The sequence below is a fragment of the Drosophila obscura genome, unplaced genomic scaffold, assembly GCF_018151105.1.
Source record: "Drosophila obscura isolate BZ-5 IFL unplaced genomic scaffold, ASM1815110v1 contig_192, whole genome shotgun sequence".
NCBI lineage: Eukaryota > Metazoa > Arthropoda > Insecta > Diptera > Drosophilidae > Drosophila > Drosophila obscura.
The window spans coordinates 918,418-942,735 of record NW_024542781.1 but is presented as its reverse complement, the minus strand read 5'-3'; the positions used below and the strand labels follow the sequence as shown (position 1 = coordinate 942,735).

The window sequence follows — 24,318 nt, the reverse complement described above, 5'->3', positions numbered from 1 at the left end:
AAACGCCAGGCTAAAAAGTACTAGCTCATATGAGCTGAGTCCCATAAGGCTCAGCCTAGCATGCCCAATGATATTTTTTTCATGATTTTGGGTGGTAATCGGATTTCTGTGAATGCCAAACATATTCTTTTGAGTCTATCTTACCATATAATACAACTTTACTATCATCAGTCAAAAGTATTTTTGTCACTGCGACACAGGCCACTCCACATGCGTTTTTCCAAACTGAAGTCGTGCACCCATGTACTCTCAGACCCAAACGCGGAGTTTTCTGGGACTTCTTGCATTCAAATAATGTGAAATCAACCGTCTAATTTAATTTAATTTGTTAGTTTTTTCATTTTTTAAAATTAAATTAACCCAGCACTACTATTTCATTGAACAGCAGATATCATGGGTAGTTGTCTAAAGTCATGAAAAACAAGAATATGGAATGCAAATGTAACGGGGTTTCTTCAAGCTTTCCGTAAAGGTATCACTTGTTCAATTTGAAGAACTAGAAATAGCTCAAAAAGGGTTTGGAAAGTGATGAGGTGCGGCACTACTATTTCATTGAACACAACTGTATATGTAAATACCAGATGGAGCAAAAAAACGAGAAGGAACGTGCGAGTCGCTTCTGGGGACGCGACTCTACTTATACCCGTACTCAGTCAGTATATACATTTTTGAGCATATGATTTTTTAGAATTTTAGAATTAAAAAAAATATTTTACATTTTAAATTTTTTTCCTAAATCTGATATCTACATCTACATCTACAATGTATATTCTACATCTAACATGTAGATTGTAAAATGTACATGTTCCATTTAGATTCTACATCTCCTACGCTAGGGGTTGCTCGCGCACTGAACGCGGCAAGTGTGCGAGCGAGAAGGAAAATGAGTTGCGTTGTCGTTTGCGGTAGGGGGCACGGGAAGCATCTGAAAATTAATTTCTTCATTCTGGCTATAATTATGATCCGATCTGATTCAGATTCGGCAGTCTGGTAGATATGAGCATTTTCTACGATAATGCGTTTTTAGTTTTATCGTATCTTTAAAAATGTGCCTGCCACAGATTTTCGTCCTTTGTGGGGGCGGAAGGGGGCGGGGCGAAATTTTGAAATACACTTGTAGCAGTGTGATATCACATGAGTCTGGAAACCAAATTTGGTTGCCCTAGCTCTTATAGTCTCTGAGATCTAGGCGCTCAACAAGACGGACAGACAGACAGACAGACAGACAGACAGACAGACAGACAGACGGACAGACAGACAGACAGACAGACAGACGGACAGACAGACATGGCTATATCGACTCGGCTATTGATGCTGATCAAGAATATATATACTTCATGGGGTCGGAAACGTTTCCTTCTCTGCGTTACACACATCCACTTTTACCACAAATCTAATATACCCCTTAACTCTATTTTGAGTACGGGTATAATAAAAAATGTAAAACTTTTTTTTTTAATTCAAAAGTTCTACAAAATTATAAGCTCAACAATGTATATACTGACTGAGTACGGGTATAAGTAGAGTCGCGTCCCCAGAAGCGACCCACACGTTCCTTCTCGTTTCTTGTTTCTCTTTGTATTTGGTTGTTCTTTTTTCGATCTAATTTCTCTCATTTTCTGCCTCCACTTTCCACCGCTCAATTGGCAGAAAGCCGTTAAATTCAAATCTGAGATACCAGGCGAACAGAAATCAGCAGGAAGTCGCTGGCTTTTTTAATTTCTCGTTTTTTCTTGTTTCTCTTTGTATTTCGTTGCTCTCTTTTTTGATCTAATTTCTCTCATTTTGTGCCTCCACTTTCCACAGCTCAAATGGAAGAAAACCGTTAAATTCAAAACGGAGATAACAGGCGAACAGAAATCAGCTGAAGGTCGCTGGTTTTTTTATTTCTTGTTTTTCTTTTGTATTTCGTTGCTCTCTTTTTTCGATCTAGTTTCTCTCATTTTCTGCCTCCACTTTCCACCGCTCAATTGGCAGAAAGCCGTTAAATTAAAATCTGAGATACCAGGCGAACAGAAATCAGCAGGAGGTCGCTGGTTTTTTTAATTTCTCGTTTTTTCTTGTTTCTCTTTGTATTTCTTTGCTCTCTTTTATCGATCTAATTTCTCTCATTTTGTGCCTCCAACTTCCACCACTCAATTGGCAGAAAACCGTTAAATTCAAATCTGAGATACCAGGCGAACAGAAATCAGCAGAAGGTCGCTGGTTTTTTTAATTTCTCGTTTTTTCTTGTTTCTCTTTGTATTTCGTTGCTCTCTTTTATCGATCTAATTTCTCTCATTTTCTGCCTCCACTTTCCACCGCTCAATTGGCAGAAAGCCGTTAAATTCAAATCTGAGATACCAGGCGAACAGAAATCAGCAGGAGGTCGCTGGTTTTTTTAATTTCTCCTTTTTTCTTGTTTCTCTTTGTATTTCGTTGCTCTCTTTTTATACCCGTACTCAAAAAAGAGTTAAGGGGTATATTAGATTTGTGGTAAAAGTGGATGTGTGCAACGCAGAGAAGGAAACGTTTCCGACCCCATAAAGTATATATATTCTTGATCAGCATCAATAGCCGAGTCGATATAGCCATGTCCGTCTGTCCGTCCGTCCGTCCGTCTGTCCGTCTGTCCGTCTTGATGAGCGCCTAGATCTGAGAGACTATAAAAGCTAGAGAAACCAAATTTGGTTTCCAGACTCATGTGATATCACACTGCTACAAGTGTATTTCAAAATTTCGCCCTGCCCCCTTCCGCCCCCACAAAGGACGAAAATCTGTGGCAGGCACATTTTTAAAGATACGATAAAACTAAAAACGCAGTATCGTAGAGAATGCCCATATCTACCAGATTGCCGAATCTGAACTAGATCGGATCATAATTATAGCCAGAATGAAGAAATTAATTTTCTGTTGGTTCCCTCTCCTTCTCCAGCGCTGCTGACGCTACTGATTCTCTTTCTCGCTCGCACACTCTGCCGCGTTCAGTGCGCGAGCAACCCCTAGCGGAGGAGATGTAGAATATAAATGGTACATGTACAATCTACCTGTTAGATGTGGAATATACATTGTAGATGTAGATGTAGATAACAAATGTAGCAAAAAAATTTAAAATGTAAAATTTTTTTCTTAATTTTTAAATTCTAAAAAAATCATAAGCTCAAAAATGTATATACTGACTGAGTACGGGTATAAGTAGAGTCGCGTCCCCAGAAGCGACTCACACGTTCCTTCTCGTTTCGATATAATTTCTCTCATTTTCTGCCACCACTTTCCGCCGCTCAATTGGCAGAAAGCCGTTAAATTCAAATCTGAGATACCAGGCGAACAGAAATCAGCAGGAAGTCGCTGGTTTTTTTAATTTCTCGTTTTTTCTTGTTTCTCTTTGTATTTCTTTGCTCTCTTTTTTCGATATAATTTCTCTCATTTTCTGCCTCCAATTTCCACCGCTCAATTGGCAGAAAACCGTTAAATTCAAATCTGAGATACCAGGCGAACAGAAATCAGCAGAAGGTCGCTGGTTTTTTAATTTCTCGTTTTTTCTTGGTTCTCTTTGTATTTCTTTGCTCTCTGTTTTTGATCTAATTTCTCTCACTTTCTGCCTCCTTTTTCCCCCGCTCAATTGACAGAAAACCGTTAAATTCAAAACGGAGATAACAGGCGAACAGAAATCAGCTGAAGGTCGCTGGTTTTTTTATTTCTTGTTATACCCGTACTCAAAAAAGAGTTAAGGGGTATATTAGATTTGTGGTAAAAGTGGATGTGTGTAGCGCAGAGAAGGAAACGTTTCCGACCCCATAAAGTATATATATTCTTGATCAGCATCAATAGCCGAGTCGATAAAGCCATGTCTGTCTGTCCGTCTGTCTGTCTGTGTGTCTGTACGTCTTGTTGAGCGCCTAGATCTCAGAGACTATAAGAGGTAGGGTAACCAAATTTGGTTTCCAGGCTCATGTGATATCACACTGCTACAAGTGTATTTCAAAATTTCGCCCTTCCGCTTAAACAAAAGACGAAAATCTGTGGCATGCACAATTTTAAAGATACGATAAAACTAAAAACGCAGTATCGCAGTATCGTATAGCCAGAATGAAGAAAATAATTTTCAGTTACTTCCCCCGCCTCCTCCTGCAAGAGACCAGCTACTCATTCTCTTCCTGGCTCGCAAACTCTGCCGCGTTCAGTGCGCGAGCGCCCTCTAGCGAAAAAGATGTAGAATCTAAATGGTACATGTAGAATCTACATGTTAGATGTAGAATCTGCATTGTAGACGTAGATGTAGATAACAGATGTAGCAAACAAATTTAAAATTTTATTTTAAATTCAAAAATTCTAAAATATCATAAGCTCAAAAATGTTCATACTGACTGACGTTCCCAGAAGCGACTCGCACGTTCCTTCTCGTTTTTTTTAATCGAAAAATTAATGAGGTGACTCTCCGTTAAAAGAGCCTTTACGATTTCCACAGTCATCCTGGAGAAAAAACCAGAGCTCAGGCTAAACTGTGATACCACTGCCAAAGACCTCAGAAAGGTGAATGTTGTCCTCGCCTTCTTGGCTGACTAATGACAACATGAAATTATTTTCTTTTCAATAGATTAATAAATTTGAAGCAGGATAGCCATACAGGCGATCATAAAATCCTTGCCAGTAGATGCAAGTCATTTGTAAGTGTATCGGTTTCGTTGAACCGTTTGGACTAAAAATAGTCCTATTGGTTATGGAAAACCAGCGTTTAGCTCTCATGCTTTCGCCAACGACCATACTACGATGAATACATCGGTTCTCGTCCGATCACCGAAATTAAGCAGCGTCGGGCGCGGTTAGTACTTAGATGGTGGACCGCTTGGGAACACCGCTTGTTGTTGGCTTCGTCACCAAATTTTTGCCTTTTACCGCTTTTTCGTTTCGTTTTTAATTTTTTTTTTCATTTTTAGTTGCCCTTAGGCTTATTTTGGCATTTGGTTTTTCTTTTCAGTAAAGTAATAAATTAAAGGCAGGATAGCCAAACGGGCATCCATACAATCCTTACAGATGCAAGTCATTCGTAAATGTCTCGGTTTCGTTGAACCGTTTGGACTAAAAATAGTCTTATTGGTTATGGAAAACCAGCGTTTAGCTCTCATGCTTTCGCCAACGACCATACTACGCTGAATACATCGGTTCTCGTCCGATCACCGAAATTAAGCAGCGTCGGGCGCGGTTAGTACTTAGATGGTGGACCGCTTGGGAACACCGCTTGTTGTTGGCTTCGTCACCAAATTTTTGCCTTTTACCGCTTTTTCGTTTCGTTTTTAATTTTTTTTTTCATTTTTAGTTGCCCTTAGGCTTATTTTGGCATTTGGTTTTTCTTTTCAGTAAAGTAATAAATTAAAGGCAGGATAGCCAAACGGGCATCCATACAATCCTTACAGATGCAAGTCATTCGTAAATGTCTCGGTTTCGTAGAGCCGTTTGGGCTAAAAATAGTCTTGTCAGTTTTGCAAAACCAACGTTAAGCTCTCATGCTTTCGCCAACGACCATACTACGCTGAATACATCGGTTCTCGTCCGATCACCGAAATTAAGCAGCGTCGGGCGCGGTTAGTACTTAGATGGGGGACCGCTTGGGAACACCGCGTGTTGTTGGCTTCGTCACCAACTTTTTGCCTTTTACCGCTTTTTCGTTTCGTTTTTAATTTTTTTTTTTCATTTTTAGTTGCCCTTAGGCTTATTTTGGCAAAGCTACATGCAAAAAATTAATATTAAATGAAAATTAAAGTTTATCAAACTGTAATGTTTGCACGTGAACGGCATTTGGTTTTTTTTTTCAGTAAAGTAATAAATTAAAGGCAGGATAGCCAAACGGGCATCCATACAATCCTTACAGATGCAAGTCATTCGTAAATGTCTCGGTTTCGTTGAACCGTTTGGGCTAAAAATAGTCTTATTGGTTTTGGAAAACCAACGTTAAGCTCTCAGGCTTTCGCCAACGACCATACTACGCTGAATACATCGGTTCTCGTCCGATCACCGAAATTAAGCAGCGTCGGGCGCGGTTAGTACTTAGATGGGGGACCGCTTGGGAACACCGCGTGTTGTTGGCTTCGTCACCAACTTTTTGCCTTTTACCGCTTTTTCGTTTCGTTTTTAATTTTTTTTTCATTTTTAGTTGCCCTTAGGCTTATTTTGGCAAAGCTACATACAAAAAATTAATATTAAATGAAAATTAAAGTTTACCAAACTGTAATGTTTGCACGTGAACGGCATTTGGTTTTTCTTTTCAGTAAAGTAATAAATTAAAGGCAGGATAGCCAAACGGGCATCCATACAATCCTTACAGATGCAAGTCATTCGTAAATGTCTCGGTTTCGTTGAACCGTTTGGACTAAAAATAGTCTTGTTGGTTATGGAAAACCAACGTTTAGCTCTCATGCTTTCGCCAACGACCATACTACGCTGAATACATCGGTTCTCGTCCGATCACCGAAATTAAGCAGCGTCGGGCGCGGTTAGTACTTAGATGGGGGACCGCTTGGGAACACCGCGTGTTGTTGGCTTCGTCACCAACTTTTTGCCTTTTACCGCTTTTTCGTTTCGTTTTTAATTTTTTTTTCATTTTTAGTTGCCCTTAGGCTTATTTTGGCAAAGCTACATGCAAAAAATTAATATTAAATGAAAATTAAAGTTTATCAAACTGTAGTGTTTGCACGTGAACGGCATTTGGTTTTTTTTTTCAGTAAAGTAATAAATTAAAGGCAGGATAGCCAAAAGGGCATCCATACAATCCTTACAGATGCAAGTCATTCGTAAATGTCTCGGTTTCGTAGAGCCGTTTGGGCTAAAAATAGTCTTGTCAGTTTTGGAAAACCAACGTTAAGCTCTCAGGCTTTCGCCAACGACCATACTACGCTGAATACATCGGTTCTCGTCCGATCACCGAAATTAAGCAGCGTCGGGCGCGGTTAGTACTTAGATGGGGGACCGCTTGGGAACACCGCGTGTTGTTGGCTTCGTCACCAACTTTTTGCCTTTTACCGCTTTTTCGTTTCGTTTTTAATTTTTTTTTTTCATTTTTAGTTGCCCTTAGGCTTATTTTGGCAAAGCTACATGCAAAAAATTAATATTAAATGAAAATTAAAGTTTACCAAACTGTAATGTTTGCACGTGAACGGCATTTGGTTTTTCTTTTCAGTAAAGTAATAAATTAAAGGCAGGATAGCCAAACGGGCATCCATACAATCCTTACAGATGCAAGTCATTCGTAAATGTCTCGGTTTCGTTGAACCGTTTGGACTAAAAATAGTCTTATTGGTTATGGAAAACCAACGTTTAGCTCTCAGGCTTTCGCCAACGACCATACTACGCTGAATACATCGGTTCTCGTCCGATCACCGAAATTAAGCAGCGTCGGGCGCGGTTAGTACTTAGATGGGGGACCGCTTGGGAACACCGCGTGTTGTTGGCTTCGTCACCAACTTTTTGCCTTTTACCGCTTTTTCGTTTCGTTTTTAATTTTTTTTTTCATTTTTAGTTGCCCTTAGGCTTATTTTGGCAAAGCTACATGCAAAAAATTAATATTAAATGAAAATTAAAGTTTACCAAACTGTAATGTTTGCACGTGAACGGCATTTGGTTTTTCTTTTCAGTAAAGTAATAAATTAAAGGCAGGATAGCCAAACGGGCATCCATACAATCCTTACAGATGCAAGTCATTCGTAAATGTCTCGGTTTCGTTGAACCGTTTGGGCTAAAAATAGTCTTGTTGGTTTTGGAAAACCAACGTTTAGCTCTCAAGCTTTCGCCAACGACCATACTACGCTGAATACATCGGTTCTCGTCCGATCACCGAAATTAAGCAGCGTCGGGCGCGGTTAGTACTTAGATGGGGGACCGCTTGGGAACACCGCGTGTTGTTGGCTTCGTCACCAACTTTTTGCCTTTTACCGCTTTTTCGTTTCGTTTTTAATTTTTTTTTTCATTTTTAGTTGCCCTTAGGCTTATTTTGGCAAAGCTACATGCAAAAAATTAATATTAAATGAAAATTAAAGTTTATCAAACTGTAATGTTTGCACGTGAACGGCATTTGGTTTTTCTTTTCAGTAAAGTAATAAATTAAAGGCAGGATAGCCAAACGGGCATCCATACAATCCTTACAGATGCAAGTCATTCGTAAATGTCTCGGTTTCGTTGAACCGTTTGGGCTAAAAATAGTCTTGTCAGTTTTGGAAAACCAACGTTAAGCTCTCAGGCTTTCGCCAACGACCATACTACGCTGAATACATCGGTTCTCGTCCGATCACCGAAATTAAGCAGCGTCGGGCGCGGTTAGTACTTAGATGGGGGACCGCTTGGGAACACCGCGTGTTGTTGGCTTCGTCACCAACTTTTTGCCTTTTACCGCTTTTTCGTTTCGTTTTTAATTTTTTTTTCATTTTTAGTTGCCCTTAGGCTTATTTTGGCAAAGCTACATGCAAAAAATTAATATTAAATGAAAATTAAAGTTTACCAAACTGTAATGTTTGCACGTGAACGGCATTTGGTTTTTTTTTTCAGTAAAGTAATAAATTAAAGGCAGGATAGCCAAAAGGGCATCCATACAATCCTTACAGATGCAAGTCATTCGTAAATGTCTCGGTTTCGTAGAGCCGTTTGGGCTAAAAATAGTCTTGTCAGTTTTGGAAAACCAACGTTAAGCTCTCAGGCTTTCGCCAACGACCATACTACGCTGAATACATCGGTTCTCGTCCGATCACCGAAATTAAGCAGCGTCGGGCGCGGTTAGTACTTAGATGGGGGACCGCTTGGGAACACCGCGTGTTGTTGGCTTCGTCACCAACTTTTTGCCTTTTACCGCTTTTTCGTTTCGTTTTTAATTTTTTTTTTCATTTTTAGTTGCCCTTAGGCTTATTTTGGCAAAGCTACATGCAAAAAATTAATATTAAATGAAAATTAAAGTTTATCAAACTGTAATGTTTGCACGTGAACGGCATTTGGTTTTTTTTTTCAGTAAAGTAATAAATTAAAGGCAGGATAGCCAAAAGGGCATCCATACAATCCTTACAGATGCAAGTCATTCGTAAATGTCTCGGTTTCGTAGAGCCGTTTGGGCTAAAAATAGTCTTGTCAGTTTTGGAAAACCAACGTTAAGCTCTCAGGCTTTCGCCAACGACCATACTACGCTGAATACATCGGTTCTCGTCCGATCACCGAAATTAAGCAGCGTCGGGCGCGGTTAGTACTTAGATGGGGGACCGCTTGGGAACACCGCGTGTTGTTGGCTTCGTCACCAACTTTTTGCCTTTTACCGCTTTTTCGTTTCGTTTTTAATTTTTTTTTTTCATTTTTAGTTGCCCTTAGGCTTATTTTGGCAAAGCTACATGCAAAAAATTAATATTAAATGAAAATTAAAGTTTACCAAACTGTAATGTTTGCACGTGAACGGCATTTGGTTTTTCTTTTCAGTAAAGTAATAAATTAAAGGCAGGATAGCCAAACGGGCATCCATACAATCCTTACAGATGCAAGTCATTCGTAAATGTCTCGGTTTCGTTGAACCGTTTGGACTAAAAATAGTCTTATTGGTTATGGAAAACCAGCGTTTAGCTCTCATGCTTTCGCCAACGACCATACTACGCTGAATACATCGGTTCTCGTCCGATCACCGAAATTAAGCAGCGTCGGGCGCGGTTAGTACTTAGATGGGGGACCGCTTGGGAACACCGCGTGTTGTTGGCTTCGTCACCAACTTTTTGCCTTTTACCGCTTTTTCGTTTCGTTTTTAATTTTTTTTTTCATTTTTAGTTGCCCTTAGGCTTATTTTGGCAAAGCTACATGCAAAAAATTAATATTAAATGAAAATTAAAGTTTATCAAACTGTAATGTTTGCACGTGAACGGCATTTGGTTTTTCTTTTCAGTAAAGTAATAAATTAAAGGCAGGATAGCCAAACGGGCATCCATACAATCCTTACAGATGCAAGTCATTCGTAAATGTCTCGGTTTCGTAGAGCCGTTTGGGCTAAAAATAGTCTTGTCAGTTTTGCAAAACCAACGTTAAGCTCTCAAGCTTTCGCCAACGACCATACTACGCTGAATACATCGGTTCTCGTCCGATCACCGAAATTAAGCAGCGTCGGGCGCTTTTAGTACTTAGATGGGGGACCGCTTGGGAACACCGCGTGTTGTTGGCTTCGTCACCAACTTTTTGCCTTTTACCGCTTTTTCGTTTCGTTTTTAATTTTTTTTTTCATTTTTAGTTGCCCTTAGGCTTATTTTGGCAAAGCTACATGCAAAAAATTAATATTAAATGAAAATTAAAGTTTATCAAACTGTAATGTTTGCACGTGAACGGCATTTGGTTTTTCTTTTCAGTAAAGTAATAAATTAAAGGCAGGATAGCCAAACGGGCATCCATACAATCCTTACAGATGCAAGTCATTCGTAAATGTCTCGGTTTCGTTGAACCGTTTGGACTAAAAATAGTCTTGTTGGTTTTGGAAAACCAACGTTTAGCTCTCATGCTTTCGCCAACGACCATACTACGCTGAATACATCGGTTCTCGTCCGATCACCGAAATTAAGCAGCGTCGGGCGCGGTTAGTACTTAGATGGGGGACCGCTTGGGAACACCGCGTGTTGTTGGCTTCGTCACCAACTTTTTGCCTTTTACCGCTTTTTCGTTTCGTTTTTAATTTTTTTTTTTCATTTTTAGTTGCCCTTAGGCTTATTTTGGCAAAGCTACATGCAAAAAATTAATATTAAATGAAAATTAAAGTTTATCAAACTGTAATGTTTGCACGTGAACGGCATTTGGTTTTTTTTTTCAGTAAAGTAATAAATTAAAGGCAGGATAGCCAAAAGGGCATCCATACAATCCTTACAGATGCAAGTCATTCGTAAATGTCTCGGTTTCGTTGAACCGTTTGGGCTAAAAATAGTCTTGTCAGTTTTGGAAAACCAACGTTAAGCTCTCAGGCTTTCGCCAACGACCATACTACGCTGAATACATCGGTTCTCGTCCGATCACCGAAATTAAGCAGCGTCGGGCGCGGTTAGTACTTAGATGGGGGACCGCTTGGGAACACCGCGTGTTGTTGGCTTCGTCACCAACTTTTTGCCTTTTACCGCTTTTTCGTTTCGTTTTTAATTTTTTTTTTCATTTTTAGTTGCCCTTAGGCTTATTTTGGCAAAGCTACATGCAAAAAATTAATATTAAATGAAAATTAAAGTTTACCAAACTGTAATGTTTGCACGTGAACGGCATTTGGTTTTTCTTTTCAGTAAAGTAATAAATTAAAGGCAGGATAGCCAAACGGGCATCCATACAATCCTTACAGATGCAAGTCATTCGTAAATGTCTCGGTTTCGTTGAACCGTTTGGACTAAAAATAGTCTTATTGGTTATGGAAAACCAACGTTAAGCTCTCAGGCTTTCGCCAACGACCATACTACGCTGAATACATCGGTTCTCGTCCGATCACCGAAATTAAGCAGCGTCGGGCGCGGTTAGTACTTAGATGGGGGACCGCTTGGGAACACCGCGTGTTGTTGGCTTCGTCACCAACTTTTTGCCTTTTACCGCTTTTTCGTTTCGTTTTTAATTTTTTTTTTCATTTTTAGTTGCCCTTAGGCTTATTTTGGCAAAGCTACATGCAAAAAATTAATATTAAATGAAAATTAAAGTTTACCAAACTGTAATGTTTGCACGTGAACGGCATTTGGTTTTTCTTTTCAGTAAAGTAATAAATTAAAGGCAGGATAGCCAAACGGGCATCCATACAATCCTTACAGATGCAAGTCATTCGTAAATGTCTCGGTTTCGTTGAACCGTTTGGACTAAAAATAGTCTTATTGGTTATGGAAAACCAGCGTTTAGCTCTCATGCTTTCGCCAACGACCATACTACGCTGAATACATCGGTTCTCGTCCGATCACCGAAATTAAGCAGCGTCGGGCGCGGTTAGTACTTAGATGGGGGACCGCTTGGGAACACCGCGTGTTGTTGGCTTCGTCACCAACTTTTTGCCTTTTACCGCTTTTTCGTTTCGTTTTTAATTTTTTTTTTTCATTTTTAGTTGCCCTTAGGCTTATTTTGGCAAAGCTACATGCAAAAAATTAATATTAAATGAAAATTAAAGTTTATCAAACTGTAATGTTTGCACGTGAACGGCATTTGGTTTTTCTTTTCAGTAAAGTAATAAATTAAAGGCAGGATAGCCAAACGGGCATCCATACAATCCTTACAGATGCAAGTCATTCGTAAATGTCTCGGTTTCGTAGAGCCGTTTGGGCTAAAAATAGTCTTGTCAGTTTTGCAAAACCAACGTTAAGCTCTCATGCTTTCGCCAACGACCATACTACGCTGAATACATCGGTTCTCGTCCGATCACCGAAATTAAGCAGCGTCGGGCGCGGTTAGTACTTAGATGGGGGACCGCTTGGGAACACCGCGTGTTGTTGGCTTCGTCACCAACTTTTTGCCTTTTACCGCTTTTTCGTTTCGTTTTTAATTTTTTTTTTCATTTTTAGTTGCCCTTAGGCTTATTTTGGCAAAGCTACATGCAAAAAATTAATATTAAATGAAAATTAAAGTTTATCAAACTGTAATGTTTGCACGTGAACGGCATTTGGTTTTTTTTTTCAGTAAAGTAATAAATTAAAGGCAGGATAGCCAAAAGGGCATCCATACAATCCTTACAGATGCAAGTCATTCGTAAATGTCTCGGTTTCGTAGAGCCGTTTGGGCTAAAAATAGTCTTGTCAGTTTTGCAAAACCAACGTTAAGCTCTCAGGCTTTCGCCAACGACCATACTACGCTGAATACATCGGTTCTCGTCCGATCACCGAAATTAAGCAGCGTCGGGCGCGGTTAGTACTTAGATGGGGGACCGCTTGGGAACACCGCGTGTTGTTGGCTTCGTCACCAACTTTTTGCCTTTTACCGCTTTTTCGTTTCGTTTTTAATTTTTTTTTTCATTTTTAGTTGCCCTTAGGCTTATTTTGGCAAAGCTACATGCAAAAAATTAATATTAAATGAAAATTAAAGTTTACCAAACTGTAATGTTTGCACGTGAACGGCATTTGGTTTTTCTTTTCAGTAAAGTAATAAATTAAAGGCAGGATAGCCAAACGGGCATCCATACAATCCTTACAGATGCAAGTCATTCGTAAATGTCTCGGTTTCGTTGAACCGTTTGGACTAAAAATAGTCTTATTGGTTATGGAAAACCAACGTTAAGCTCTCAGGCTTTCGCCAACGACCATACTACGCTGAATACATCGGTTCTCGTCCGATCACCGAAATTAAGCAGCGTCGGGCGCGGTTAGTACTTAGATGGGGGACCGCTTGGGAACACCGCGTGTTGTTGGCTTCGTCACCAACTTTTTGCCTTTTACCGCTTTTTCGTTTCGTTTTTAATTTTTTTTTTCATTTTTAGTTGCCCTTAGGCTTATTTTGGCAAAGCTACATGCAAAAAATTAATATTAAATGAAAATTAAAGTTTATCAAACTGTAATGTTTGCACGTGAACGGCATTTGGTTTTTCTTTTCAGTAAAGTAATAAATTAAAGGCAGGATAGCCAAACGGGCATCCATACAATCCTTACAGATGCAAGTCATTCGTAAATGTCTCGGTTTCGTTGAACCGTTTGGACTAAAAATAGTCTTATTGGTTATGGAAAACCAACGTTAAGCTCTCAGGCTTTCGCCAACGACCATACTACGCTGAATACATCGGTTCTCGTCCGATCACCGAAATTAAGCAGCGTCGGGCGCGGTTAGTACTTAGATGGGGGACCGCTTGGGAACACCGCGTGTTGTTGGCTTCGTCACCAACTTTTTGCCTTTTACCGCTTTTTCGTTTCGTTTTTAATTTTTTTTTTCATTTTTAGTTGCCCTTAGGCTTATTTTGGCAAAGCTACATGCAAAAAATTAATATTAAATGAAAATTAAAGTTTATCAAACTGTAATGTTTGCACGTGAACGGCATTTGGTTTTTCTTTTCAGTAAAGTAATAAATTAAAGGCAGGATAGCCAAACGGGCATCCATACAATCCTTACAGATGCAAGTCATTCGTAAATGTCTCGGTTTCGTTGAACCGTTTGGACTAAAAATAGTCTTGTCAGTTTTGGAAAACCAACGTTAAGCTCTCAGGCTTTCGCCAACGACCATACTACGCTGAATACATCGGTTCTCGTCCGATCACCGAAATTAAGCAGCGTCGGGCGCGGTTAGTACTTAGATGGGGGACCGCTTGGGAACACCGCGTGTTGTTGGCTTCGTCACCAACTTTTTGCCTTTTACCGCTTTTTCGTTTCGTTTTTAATTTTTTTTTCATTTTTAGTTGCCCTTAGGCTTATTTTGGCAAAGCTACATGCAAAAAATTAATATTAAATGAAAATTAAAGTTTATCAAACTGTAATGTTTGCACGTGAACGGCATTTGGTTTTTCTTTTCAGTAAAGTAATAAATTAAAGGCAGGATAGCCAAACGGGCATCCATACAATCCTTACGGATGCAAGTCGATTGTAAGTGTATCGGTTTCGTTGAACCGTTTGGACTAAACATAGTCTTGTCAGTTTTGGAAAACCAACGTTAAGCTCTCAGGCTTTCGCCAACGACCATACTACGCTGAATACATCGGTTCTCGTCCGATCACCGAAATTAAGCAGCGTCGGGCGCGGTTAGTACTTAGATGGGGGACCGCTTGGGAACACCGCGTGTTGTTGGCTTCGTCACCAACTTTTTGCCTTTTACCGCTTTTTCGTTTCGTTTTTAATTTTTTTTTTCATTTTTAGTTGCCCTTAGGCTTATTTTGGCAAAGCTACATGCAAAAAATTAATATTAAATGAAAATTAAAGTTTATCAAACTGTAATGTTTGCACGTGAACGGCATTTGGTTTTTCTTTTCAGTAAAGTAATAAATTAAAGGCAGGATAGCCAAACGGGCATCCATACAATCCTTACAGATGCAAGTCATTCGTAAATGTCTCGGTTTCGTAGAGCCGTTTGGGCTAAAAATAGTCTTGTCAGTTTTGGAAAACCAACGTTAAGCTCTCATGCTTTCGCCAACGACCATACTACGCTGAATACATCGGTTCTCGTCCGATCACCGAAATTAAGCAGCGTCGGGCGCGGTTAGTACTTAGATGGGGGACCGCTTGGGAACACCGCGTGTTGTTGGCTTCGTCACCAACTTTTTGCCTTTTACCGCTTTTTCGTTTCGTTTTTAATTTTTTTTTTCATTTTTAGTTGCCCTTAGGCTTATTTTGGCAAAGCTACATGCAAAAAATTAATATTAAATGAAAATTAAAGTTTATCAAACTGTAATGTTTGCACGTGAACGGCATTTGGTTTTTTTTTTCAGTAAAGTAATAAATTAAAGGCAGGATAGCCAAAAGGGCATCCATACAATCCTTACAGATGCAAGTCATTCGTAAATGTCTCGGTTTCGTAGAGCCGTTTGGGCTAAAAATAGTCTTGTCAGTTTTGGAAAACCAACGTTAAGCTCTCAGGCTTTCGCCAACGACCATACTACGCTGAATACATCGGTTCTCGTCCGATCACCGAAATTAAGCAGCGTCGGGCGCGGTTAGTACTTAGATGGGGGACCGCTTGGGAACACCGCGTGTTGTTGGCTTCGTCACCAACTTTTTGCCTTTTACCGCTTTTTCGTTTCGTTTTTAATTTTTTTTTTCATTTTTAGTTGCCCTTAGGCTTATTTTGGCAAAGCTACATGCAAAAAATTAATATTAAATGAAAATTAAAGTTTACCAAACTGTAATGTTTGCACGTGAACGGCATTTGGTTTTTCTTTTCAGTAAAGTAATAAATTAAAGGCAGGATAGCCAAACGGGCATCCATACAATCCTTACAGATGCAAGTCATTCGTAAATGTCTCGGTTTCGTTGAACCGTTTGGACTAAAAATAGTCTTATTGGTTATGGAAAACCAGCGTTTAGCTCTCATGCTTTCGCCAACGACCATACTACGCTGAATACATCGGTTCTCGTCCGATCACCGAAATTAAGCAGCGTCGGGCGCGGTTAGTACTTAGATGGGGGACCGCTTGGGAACACCGCGTGTTGTTGGCTTCGTCACCAACTTTTTGCCTTTTACCGCTTTTTCGTTTCGTTTTTAATTTTTTTTTTTCATTTTTAGTTGCCCTTAGGCTTATTTTGGCAAAGCTACATGCAAAAAATTAATATTAAATGAAAATTAAAGTTTATCAAACTGTAATGTTTGCACGTGAACGGCATTTGGTTTTTCTTTTCAGTAAAGTAATAAATTAAAGGCAGGATAGCCAAACGGGCATCCATACAATCCTTACAGATGCAAGTCATTCGTAAATGTCTCGGTTTCGTTGAACCGTTTGGACTAAAAATAGTCTTATTGGTTATGGAAAACCAACGTTAAGCTCTCAAGCTTTCGCCAACGACCATACTACGCTGAATACATCGGTTCTCGTCCGATCACCGAAATTAAGCAGCGTCGGGCGCGGTTAGTACTTAGATGGGGGACCGCTTGGGAACACCGCGTGTTGTTGGCTTCGTCACCAACTTTTTGCCTTTTACCGCTTTTTCGTTTCGTTTTTAATTTTTTTTTTCATTTTTAGTTGCCCTTAGGCTTATTTTGGCAAAGCTACATGCAAAAAATTAATATTAAATGAAAATTAAAGTTTATCAAACTGTAATGTTTGCACGTGAACGGCATTTGGTTTTTCTTTTCAGTAAAGTAATAAATTAAAGGCAGGATAGCCAAACGGGCATCCATACAATCCTTACAGATGCAAGTCATTCGTAAATGTCTCGGTTTCGTTGAACCGTTTGGGCTAAAAATAGTCTTGTCAGTTTTGGAAAACCAACGTTAAGCTCTCAAGGCTTTCGCCAACGACCATACTACGCTGAATACATCGGTTCTCGTCCGATCACCGAAATTAAGCAGCGTCGGGCGCGGTTAGTACTTAGATGGGGGACCGCTTGGGAACACCGCGTGTTGTTGGCTTCGTCACCAACTTTTTGCCTTTTACCGCTTTTTCGTTTCGTTTTTAATTTTTTTTTTCATTTTTAGTTGCCCTTAGGCTTATTTTGGCAAAGCTACATGCAAAAAATTAATATTAAATGAAAATTAAAGTTTATCAAACTGTAATGTTTGCACGTGAACGGCATTTGGTTTTTCTTTTCAGTAAAGTAATAAATTAAAGGCAGGATAGCCAAACGGGCATCCATACAATCCTTACAGATGCAAGTCATTCGTAAATGTCTCGGTTTCGTAGAGCCGTTTGGGCTAAAAATAGTCTTGTCAGTTTTGGAAAACCAACGTTAAGCTCTCAGGCTTTCGCCAACGACCATACTACGCTGAATACATCGGTTCTCGTCCGATCACCGAAATTAAGCAGCGTCGGGCGCGGTTAGTACTTAGATGGGGGACCGCTTGGGAACACCGCGTGTTGTTGGCTTCGTCACCAACTTTTTGCCTTTTACCGCTTTTTCGTTTCGTTTTTAATTTTTTTTTCATTTTTAGTTGCCCTTAGGCTTATTTTGGCAAAGCTACATGCAAAAAATTAATATTAAATGAAAATTAAAGTTTATCAAACTGTAATGTTTGCACGTGAACGGCATTTGGTTTTTTTTTCAGTAAAGTAATAAATTAAAGGCAGGATAGCCAAAAGGGCATCCATACAATCCTTACAGATGCAAGTCATTCGTAAATGTCTCGGTTTCGTAGAGCCGTTTGGGCTAAAAATAGTCTTGTCAGTTTTGGAAAACCAACGTTAAGCTCTCAGGCTTTCGCCAACGACCATACTACGCTGAATACATCGGTTCTCGTCCGATCACCGAAATTAAGCAGCGTCGGGCGCGGTTAGTACTTAGATGGGGGACCGCTTGGGAACACCGCGTGTTGTTGGCTTCGTCACCAACTTTTTGCCTTTTACCGCTTTTTCGTTTCGTTTTTAATTTTTTTTTTCATTTTTAGTTGCCCTTAGGCTTATTTTGGCAAAGCTACATGCAAAAAATTAATATTAAATGAAAATTAAAGTTTACCAAACTGTAATGTTTGCACGTGAACGGCATTTGGTTTTTCTTTTCAGTAAAGTAATAAATTAAAGGCAGGATAGCCAAACGGGCATCCATACAATCCTTACAGATGCAAGTCATTCGTAAATGTCTCGGTTTCGTTGAACCGTTTGGACTAAAAATAGTCTTATTGGTTATGGAAAACCAACGTTAAGCTCTCAGGCTTTCGCCAACGACCATACTACGCTGAATACATCGGTTCTCGTCCGATCACCGAAATTAAGCAGCGTCGGGCGCGGTTAGTACTTAGATGGGGGACCGCTTGGGAACACCGCGTGTTGTTGGCTTCGTCACCAACTTTTTGCCTTTTACCGCTTTTTCGTTTCGTTTTTAATTTTTTTTTTCATTTTTAGTTGCCCTTAGGCTTATTTTGGCAAAGCTACATGCAAAAAATTAATATTAAATGAAAATTAAAGTTTATCAAACTGTAATGTTTGCACGTGAACGGCATTTGGTTTTTCTTTTCAGTAAAGTAATAAATTAAAGGCAGGATAGCCAAACGGGCATCCATACAATCCTTACAGATGCAAGTCATTCGTAAATGTCTCGGTTTCGTTGAACCGTTTGGACTAAAAATAGTCTTATTGGTTATGGAAAACCAGCGTTTAGCTCTCATGCTTTCGCCAACGACCATACTACGCTGAATACATCGGTTCTCGTCCGATCACCGAAATTAAGCAGCGTCGGGCGCGGTTAGTACTTAGATGGGGGACCGCTTGGGAACACCGCGTGTTGTTGGCTTCGTCACCAACTTTTTGCCTTTTACCGCTTTTTCGTTTCGTTTTTAATTTTTTTTTTCATTTTTAGTTGCCCTTAGGCTTATTTTGGCAAAGCTACATGCAAAAAATTAATATTAAATGAAAATTAAAGTTTATCAAACTGTAATGTTTGCACGTGAACGGCATTTGGTTTTTCTTTTCAGTAAAGTAATAAATTAAAGGCAGGATAGCCAAACGGGCATCCATACAATCCTTACAGATGCAAGTCATTCGTAAATGTCTCGGTTTCGTAGAGCCGTTTGGGCTAAAAATAGTCTTGTCAGTTTTGGAAAACCAACGTTAAGCTCTCAGGCTTTCGCCAACGACCATACTACGCTGAATACATCGGTTCTCGTCCGATCACCGAAATTAAGCAGCGTCGGGCGCGGTTAGTACTTAGATGGGGGACCGCTTGGGAACACCGCGTGTTGTTGGCTTCGTCACCAACTTTTTGCCTTTTACCGCTTTTTCGTTTCGTTTTTAATTTTTTTTTTCATTTTTAGTTGCCCTTAGGCTTATTTTGGCAAAGCTACATGCAAAAAATTAATATTAAATGAAAATTAAAGTTTATCAAACTGTAATGTTTGCACGTGAACGGCATTTGGTTTTTTTTTTCAGTAAAGTAATAAATTAAAGGCAGGATAGCCAAACGGGCATCCATACAATCCTTACAGATGCAAGTCATTCGTAAATGTCTCGGTTTCGTAGAACCGTTTGGGCTAAAAATAGTCTTGTCAGTTTTGGAAAACCAACGTTAAGCTCTCAGGCTTTCGCCAACGACCATACTACGCTGAATACATCGGTTCTCGTCCGATCACCGAAATTAAGCAGCGTCGGGCGCGGTTAGTACTTAGATGGGGGACCGCTTGGGAACACCGCGTGTTGTTGGCTTCGTCACCAACTTTTTGCCTTTTACCGCTTTTTCGTTTCGTTTTTAATTTTTTTTTTTCATTTTTAGTTGCCCTTAGGCTTATTTTGGCAAAGCTACATGCAAAAAATTAATATTAAATGAAAATTAAAGTTTACCAAACTGTAATGTTTGCACGTGAACGGCATTTGGTTTTTCTTTTCAGTAAAGTAATAAATTAAAGGCAGGATAGCCAAACGGGCATCCATACAATCCTTACAGATGCAAGTCATTCGTAAATGTCTCGGTTTCGTTGAACCGTTTGGGCTAAAAATAGTCTTGTCAGTTTTGGAAAACCAACGTTAAGCTCTCAGGCTTTCGCCAACGACCATACTACGCTGAATACATCGGTTCTCGTCCGATCACCGAAATTAAGCAGCGTCGGGCGCGGTTAGTACTTAGATGGGGACCGCTTGGGAACACCGCGTGTTGTTGGCTTCGTCACCAACTTTTTGCCTTTTACCGCTTTTTCGTTTCGTTTTTAATTTTTTTTTTCATTTTTAGTTGCCCTTAGGCTTATTTTGGCAAAGCTACATGCAAAAAATTAATATTAAATGAAAATTAAAGTTTACCAAACTGTAATGTTTGCACGTGAACGGCATTTGGTTTTTCTTTTCAGTAAAGTAATAAATTAAAGGCAGGATAGCCAAACGGGCATCCATACAATCCTTACAGTTGCAAGTCATTCGTAAATGTCTCGGTTTCGTTGAGCCGTTTGGGCTAAAAATAGTCTTATCGGTTTTGGAAAACCAACGTTAATTAAGCTTTCGCCAACGACCATACTACGCTGAATACATCGGTTCTCGTCCGATCACCGAAATTAAGCAGCGTCGGGCGCGGTTAGTACTTAGATGGGGGACCGCTTGGGAACACCGCGTGTTGTTGGCTTCGTCACCAACTTTTTGCCTTTTACCGCTTTTTCGTTTCGTTTTTAATTTTTTTTTTCATTTTTAGTTGCCCTTAGGCTTATTTTGGCAAAGCTACATGCAAAAAATTAATATTAAATGAAAATTAAAGTTTATCAAACTGTAATGTTTGCACGTGAACGGCATTTGGTTTTTCTTTTCAGTAAAGTAATAAATTAAAGGCAGGATAGCCAAACGGGCATCCATACAATCCTTACAGATGCAAGTCATTCGTAAATGTCTCGGTTTAGAACCGTTTGGGCTAAAAAGTCTTATTGGTTTTGGAAAACCAACGTTAAGCTCTCATGCTTTCGCCAACGACCATACTACGCTGAATACATCGGTTCTCGTTCCGATCACCGAAATTAAGCAGCGTCGGGCGCGGTTAAATGGGGACCACCGCGTGTTGTTGGCTTCGTCACCAACTTTTTGCCTTTTACCGCTTTTTCGTTTCGTTTTTAATTTTTTTTTCATTTTTAGTTGCCCTTAGCTTATTTGTAAGTGGTCAGCTTTTTAAATGAAAATTAAAGTTTACAAACTGTAATGTTTGCACGTGAACGGCATTTGGTTTTTCTTTTCAGTAAAGTAATAAATTAAAGGCAGGATAGCCAAACGGGCATCCATACAATCCTTACAGATGCAAGTCATTCGTAAATGTCTCGGTTTCGTTAGAACCGTTTGGGCTAAAAATAGTCTTGTCAGTTTTGGAAAACCAACGTTAAGCTTTCTTGGCTTTCGCCAACGACCATACTACGCTGAATACATCGGTTCTCGTCCGATCACCGAAATTAAGCAGCGTCGGGCGCGGTTAGTACTTAAAGGGGGACCGCTTGGGAACACCGCGTGTTGTTGGCTTCGTCACCAACTTTTTGCCTTTTACCGCTTTTTCGTTTCGTTTTTAATTTTTTTTTTCATTTTTAGTTGCCCTTAGGCTTATTTTGGCAAAGCTACATGCAAAAAATTAATATTAAATGAAAATTAAAGTTTATCAAACTGTAATGTTTGCACGTGAACGGCATTTGGTTTTTCTTTTCAGTAAAGTAATAAATTAAAGGCAGGATAGCCAAACGGGCATCCATACAATCCTTACAGATGCAAGTCATTCGTAAATGTCTCGGTTTCGTTGAACCGTTTGGGCTAAAAATAGTCTTGTCAGTTTTGGAAAACCAGCGTTTAGCTCTCAGGCTTTCGCCAACGACCATACTACGCTGAATACATCGGTTCTCGTCCGATCACCGAAATTAAGCAGCGTCGGGCGCGGTTAGTACTTAGATGGGGGACCGCTTGGGAACACCGCGTGTTGTTGGCTTCGTCACCAACTTTTTGCCTTTTACCGCTTTTTCGTTTCGTTTTTAATTTTTTTTTTTCATTTTTAGTTGCCCTTAGGCTTATTTTGGCAAAGCTACATGCAAAAAATTAATATTAAATGAAAATTAAAGTTTACCAAACTGTAATGTTTGCACGTGAACGGCATTTGGTTTTTTTTTTCAGTAAAGTAATAAATTAAAGGCAGGATAGCCAAACGGGCATCCATACAATCCTTACAGATGCAAGTCATTCGTAAATGTCTCGGTTTCGTTGAACCGTTTGGACTAAAAATAGTCTTATTGGTTATGGAAAACCAGCGTTTAGCTCTCATGCTTTCGCCAACGACCATACTACGCTGAATACATCGGTTCTCGTCCGATCACCGAAATTAAGCAGCGTCGGGCGCGGTTAGTACTTAGATGGGGGACCGCTTGGGAACACCGCGTGTTGTTGGCTTCGTCACCAACTTTTTGCCTTTTACCGCTTTTTCGTTTCGTTTTTAATTTTTTTTTTTCATTTTTAGTTGCCCTTAGGCTTATTTTGGCAAAGCTACATGCAAAAAATTAATATTAAATGAAAATTAAAGTTTATCAAACTGTAATGTTTGCACGTGAACGGCATTTGGTTTTTCTTTTCAGTAAAGTAATAAATTAAAGGCAGGATAGCCAAACGGGCATCCATACAATCCTTACAGATGCAAGTCATTCGTAAATGTCTCGGTTTCGTAGAGCCGTTTGGGCTAAAAATAGTCTTGTCAGTTTTGGAAAACCAACGTTAAGCTCTCAGGCTTTCGCCAACGACCATACTACGCTGAATACATCGGTTCTCGTCCGATCACCGAAATTAAGCAGCGTCGGGCGCGGTTAGTACTTAGATGGGGGACCGCTTGGGAACACCGCGTGTTGTTGGCTTCGTCACCAACTTTTTGCCTTTTACCGCTTTTTCGTTTCGTTTTTAATTTTTTTTTTCATTTTTAGTTGCCCTTAGGCTTATTTTGGCAAAGCTACATGCAAAAAATTAATATTAAATGAAAATTAAAGTTTATCAAACTGTAATGTTTGCACGTGAACGGCATTTGGTTTTTTTTTTCAGTAAAGTAATAAATTAAAGGCAGGATAGCCAAACGGGCATCCATACAATCCTTACAGATGCAAGTCATTCGTAAATGTCTCGGTTTCGTAGAGCCGTTTGGGCTAAAAATAGTCTTGTCAGTTTTGGAAAACCAACGTTAAGCTCTCAGGCTTTCGCCAACGACCATACTACGCTGAATACATCGGTTCTCGTCCGATCACCGAAATTAAGCAGCGTCGGGCGCGGTTAGTACTTAGATGGGGACCGCTTGGGAACACCGCGTGTTGTTGGCTTCGTCACCAACTTTTTGCCTTTTACCGCTTTTTCGTTTCGTTTTTAATTTTTTTTTTTCATTTTTAGTTGCCCTTAGGCTTATTTTGGCAAAGCTACATGCAAAAAATTAATATTAAATGAAAATTAAAGTTTATCAAACTGTAATGTTTGCACGTGAACGGCATTTGGTTTTTCTTTTCAGTAAAGTAATAAATTAAAGGCAGGATAGCCAAACGGGCATCCATACAATCCTTACAGATGCAAGTCATTCGTAAATGTCTCGGTTTCGTTGAACCGTTTGGACTAAAAATAGTCTTATCGGTTATGGAAAACCAGCGTTTAGCTCTCATGCTTTCGCCAACGACCATACTACGCTGAATACATCGGTTCTCGTCCGATCACCGAAATTAAGCAGCGTCGGGCGCGGTTAGTACTTAGATGGGGGACCGCTTGGGAACACCGCGTGTTGTTGGCTTCGTCACCAACTTTTTGCCTTTTACCGCTTTTTCGTTTCGTTTTTAATTTTTTTTTTTCATTTTTAGTTGCCCTTAGGCTTATTTTGGCAAAGCTACATGCAAAAAATTAATATTAAATGAAAATTAAAGTTTATCAAACTGTAATGTTTGCACGTGAACGGCATTTGGTTTTTCTTTTCAGTAAAGTAATAAATTAAAGGCAGGATAGCCAAACGGGCATCCATACAATCCTTACAGATGCAAGTCATTCGTAAATGTCTCGGTTTCGTAGAGCCGTTTGGGCTAAAAATAGTCTTGTCAGTTTTGGAAAACCAACGTTAAGCTCTCATGCTTTCGCCAACGACCATACTACGCTGAATACATCGGTTCTCGTCCGATCACCGAAATTAAGCAGCGTCGGGCGCGGTTAGTACTTAGATGGGGGACCGCTTGGGAACACCGCGTGTTGTTGGCTTCGTCACCAACTTTTTGCCTTTTACCGCTTTTTCGTTTCGTTTTTAATTTTTTTTTCATTTTTAGTTGCCCTTAGGCTTATTTTGGCAAAGCTACATGCAAAAAATTAATATTAAATGAAAATTAAAGTT

General features: G+C 39.6%; 37 non-coding genes and 6 pseudogenes across 37 annotated transcripts; all 43 read left to right on the top strand.

Annotated features, from left to right (window-relative positions):
• Positions 1 to 4,731: 4,731 nt before the first annotated feature.
• LOC121404304 lies at positions 4,732 to 4,850 on the top strand (annotated as a pseudogene).
• A 261-nt stretch (positions 4,851 to 5,111) lies between these two features.
• LOC121404303 lies at positions 5,112 to 5,230 on the top strand (annotated as a pseudogene).
• Positions 5,231 to 5,491: 261 nt separating this feature from the next.
• Positions 5,492 to 5,610, top strand: LOC121404296. Its single transcript, XR_005967877.1, has one exon. It is a non-coding gene; the product is annotated as a 5S ribosomal RNA (ribosomal RNA).
• A 336-nt stretch (positions 5,611 to 5,946) lies between these two features.
• On the top strand, positions 5,947 to 6,065 carry LOC121404294. The gene has a single exon (XR_005967875.1). It is a non-coding gene; the product is annotated as a 5S ribosomal RNA (ribosomal RNA).
• A 334-nt stretch (positions 6,066 to 6,399) lies between these two features.
• On the top strand, positions 6,400 to 6,518 carry LOC121404293. Its single transcript, XR_005967874.1, has one exon. It is a non-coding gene; the product is annotated as a 5S ribosomal RNA (ribosomal RNA).
• Positions 6,519 to 6,852: 334 nt separating this feature from the next.
• On the top strand, positions 6,853 to 6,971 carry LOC121404292. The gene has a single exon (XR_005967873.1). It is a non-coding gene; the product is annotated as a 5S ribosomal RNA (ribosomal RNA).
• A 336-nt stretch (positions 6,972 to 7,307) lies between these two features.
• On the top strand, positions 7,308 to 7,426 carry LOC121404291. The gene has a single exon (XR_005967872.1). It is a non-coding gene; the product is annotated as a 5S ribosomal RNA (ribosomal RNA).
• Positions 7,427 to 7,761: 335 nt separating this feature from the next.
• On the top strand, positions 7,762 to 7,880 carry LOC121404290. The gene has a single exon (XR_005967871.1). It is a non-coding gene; the product is annotated as a 5S ribosomal RNA (ribosomal RNA).
• Positions 7,881 to 8,215: 335 nt separating this feature from the next.
• On the top strand, positions 8,216 to 8,334 carry LOC121404289. The gene has a single exon (XR_005967870.1). It is a non-coding gene; the product is annotated as a 5S ribosomal RNA (ribosomal RNA).
• Positions 8,335 to 8,668: 334 nt separating this feature from the next.
• LOC121404288 lies at positions 8,669 to 8,787 on the top strand. The gene has a single exon (XR_005967869.1). It is a non-coding gene; the product is annotated as a 5S ribosomal RNA (ribosomal RNA).
• Positions 8,788 to 9,122: 335 nt separating this feature from the next.
• Positions 9,123 to 9,241, top strand: LOC121404287. The gene has a single exon (XR_005967868.1). It is a non-coding gene; the product is annotated as a 5S ribosomal RNA (ribosomal RNA).
• A 336-nt stretch (positions 9,242 to 9,577) lies between these two features.
• Positions 9,578 to 9,696, top strand: LOC121404286. The gene has a single exon (XR_005967867.1). It is a non-coding gene; the product is annotated as a 5S ribosomal RNA (ribosomal RNA).
• Positions 9,697 to 10,031: 335 nt separating this feature from the next.
• On the top strand, positions 10,032 to 10,150 carry LOC121404302 (annotated as a pseudogene).
• Positions 10,151 to 10,485: 335 nt separating this feature from the next.
• Positions 10,486 to 10,604, top strand: LOC121404285. Its single transcript, XR_005967866.1, has one exon. It is a non-coding gene; the product is annotated as a 5S ribosomal RNA (ribosomal RNA).
• Positions 10,605 to 10,940: 336 nt separating this feature from the next.
• LOC121404283 lies at positions 10,941 to 11,059 on the top strand. Its single transcript, XR_005967864.1, has one exon. It is a non-coding gene; the product is annotated as a 5S ribosomal RNA (ribosomal RNA).
• A 335-nt stretch (positions 11,060 to 11,394) lies between these two features.
• LOC121404282 lies at positions 11,395 to 11,513 on the top strand. The gene has a single exon (XR_005967863.1). It is a non-coding gene; the product is annotated as a 5S ribosomal RNA (ribosomal RNA).
• Positions 11,514 to 11,848: 335 nt separating this feature from the next.
• Positions 11,849 to 11,967, top strand: LOC121404281. The gene has a single exon (XR_005967862.1). It is a non-coding gene; the product is annotated as a 5S ribosomal RNA (ribosomal RNA).
• Positions 11,968 to 12,303: 336 nt separating this feature from the next.
• On the top strand, positions 12,304 to 12,422 carry LOC121404280. Its single transcript, XR_005967861.1, has one exon. It is a non-coding gene; the product is annotated as a 5S ribosomal RNA (ribosomal RNA).
• Positions 12,423 to 12,757: 335 nt separating this feature from the next.
• Positions 12,758 to 12,876, top strand: LOC121404279. The gene has a single exon (XR_005967860.1). It is a non-coding gene; the product is annotated as a 5S ribosomal RNA (ribosomal RNA).
• A 335-nt stretch (positions 12,877 to 13,211) lies between these two features.
• Positions 13,212 to 13,330, top strand: LOC121404352. The gene has a single exon (XR_005967925.1). It is a non-coding gene; the product is annotated as a 5S ribosomal RNA (ribosomal RNA).
• Positions 13,331 to 13,665: 335 nt separating this feature from the next.
• On the top strand, positions 13,666 to 13,784 carry LOC121404351. Its single transcript, XR_005967924.1, has one exon. It is a non-coding gene; the product is annotated as a 5S ribosomal RNA (ribosomal RNA).
• Positions 13,785 to 14,119: 335 nt separating this feature from the next.
• On the top strand, positions 14,120 to 14,238 carry LOC121404350. The gene has a single exon (XR_005967923.1). It is a non-coding gene; the product is annotated as a 5S ribosomal RNA (ribosomal RNA).
• Positions 14,239 to 14,572: 334 nt separating this feature from the next.
• On the top strand, positions 14,573 to 14,691 carry LOC121404349. Its single transcript, XR_005967922.1, has one exon. It is a non-coding gene; the product is annotated as a 5S ribosomal RNA (ribosomal RNA).
• A 335-nt stretch (positions 14,692 to 15,026) lies between these two features.
• LOC121404348 lies at positions 15,027 to 15,145 on the top strand. The gene has a single exon (XR_005967921.1). It is a non-coding gene; the product is annotated as a 5S ribosomal RNA (ribosomal RNA).
• A 335-nt stretch (positions 15,146 to 15,480) lies between these two features.
• On the top strand, positions 15,481 to 15,599 carry LOC121404346. The gene has a single exon (XR_005967919.1). It is a non-coding gene; the product is annotated as a 5S ribosomal RNA (ribosomal RNA).
• Positions 15,600 to 15,934: 335 nt separating this feature from the next.
• Positions 15,935 to 16,053, top strand: LOC121404345. Its single transcript, XR_005967918.1, has one exon. It is a non-coding gene; the product is annotated as a 5S ribosomal RNA (ribosomal RNA).
• A 336-nt stretch (positions 16,054 to 16,389) lies between these two features.
• Positions 16,390 to 16,508, top strand: LOC121404344. Its single transcript, XR_005967917.1, has one exon. It is a non-coding gene; the product is annotated as a 5S ribosomal RNA (ribosomal RNA).
• A 336-nt stretch (positions 16,509 to 16,844) lies between these two features.
• LOC121404343 lies at positions 16,845 to 16,963 on the top strand. The gene has a single exon (XR_005967916.1). It is a non-coding gene; the product is annotated as a 5S ribosomal RNA (ribosomal RNA).
• A 335-nt stretch (positions 16,964 to 17,298) lies between these two features.
• Positions 17,299 to 17,417, top strand: LOC121404342. Its single transcript, XR_005967915.1, has one exon. It is a non-coding gene; the product is annotated as a 5S ribosomal RNA (ribosomal RNA).
• Positions 17,418 to 17,750: 333 nt separating this feature from the next.
• LOC121404341 lies at positions 17,751 to 17,869 on the top strand. Its single transcript, XR_005967914.1, has one exon. It is a non-coding gene; the product is annotated as a 5S ribosomal RNA (ribosomal RNA).
• Positions 17,870 to 18,204: 335 nt separating this feature from the next.
• LOC121404340 lies at positions 18,205 to 18,323 on the top strand. The gene has a single exon (XR_005967913.1). It is a non-coding gene; the product is annotated as a 5S ribosomal RNA (ribosomal RNA).
• A 335-nt stretch (positions 18,324 to 18,658) lies between these two features.
• On the top strand, positions 18,659 to 18,777 carry LOC121404339. The gene has a single exon (XR_005967912.1). It is a non-coding gene; the product is annotated as a 5S ribosomal RNA (ribosomal RNA).
• A 335-nt stretch (positions 18,778 to 19,112) lies between these two features.
• Positions 19,113 to 19,231, top strand: LOC121404338. Its single transcript, XR_005967911.1, has one exon. It is a non-coding gene; the product is annotated as a 5S ribosomal RNA (ribosomal RNA).
• A 335-nt stretch (positions 19,232 to 19,566) lies between these two features.
• On the top strand, positions 19,567 to 19,685 carry LOC121404337. The gene has a single exon (XR_005967910.1). It is a non-coding gene; the product is annotated as a 5S ribosomal RNA (ribosomal RNA).
• Positions 19,686 to 20,021: 336 nt separating this feature from the next.
• On the top strand, positions 20,022 to 20,139 carry LOC121404301 (annotated as a pseudogene).
• A 331-nt stretch (positions 20,140 to 20,470) lies between these two features.
• Positions 20,471 to 20,589, top strand: LOC121404335. Its single transcript, XR_005967908.1, has one exon. It is a non-coding gene; the product is annotated as a 5S ribosomal RNA (ribosomal RNA).
• Positions 20,590 to 21,343: 754 nt separating this feature from the next.
• Positions 21,344 to 21,461, top strand: LOC121404297 (annotated as a pseudogene).
• Positions 21,462 to 21,796: 335 nt separating this feature from the next.
• On the top strand, positions 21,797 to 21,915 carry LOC121404334. Its single transcript, XR_005967907.1, has one exon. It is a non-coding gene; the product is annotated as a 5S ribosomal RNA (ribosomal RNA).
• Positions 21,916 to 22,251: 336 nt separating this feature from the next.
• Positions 22,252 to 22,370, top strand: LOC121404333. Its single transcript, XR_005967906.1, has one exon. It is a non-coding gene; the product is annotated as a 5S ribosomal RNA (ribosomal RNA).
• A 336-nt stretch (positions 22,371 to 22,706) lies between these two features.
• Positions 22,707 to 22,825, top strand: LOC121404332. Its single transcript, XR_005967905.1, has one exon. It is a non-coding gene; the product is annotated as a 5S ribosomal RNA (ribosomal RNA).
• Positions 22,826 to 23,160: 335 nt separating this feature from the next.
• On the top strand, positions 23,161 to 23,278 carry LOC121404300 (annotated as a pseudogene).
• Positions 23,279 to 23,614: 336 nt separating this feature from the next.
• LOC121404331 lies at positions 23,615 to 23,733 on the top strand. The gene has a single exon (XR_005967904.1). It is a non-coding gene; the product is annotated as a 5S ribosomal RNA (ribosomal RNA).
• Positions 23,734 to 24,069: 336 nt separating this feature from the next.
• LOC121404330 lies at positions 24,070 to 24,188 on the top strand. The gene has a single exon (XR_005967903.1). It is a non-coding gene; the product is annotated as a 5S ribosomal RNA (ribosomal RNA).
• The last annotated feature ends 130 nt before the right edge of the window (positions 24,189 to 24,318 follow it).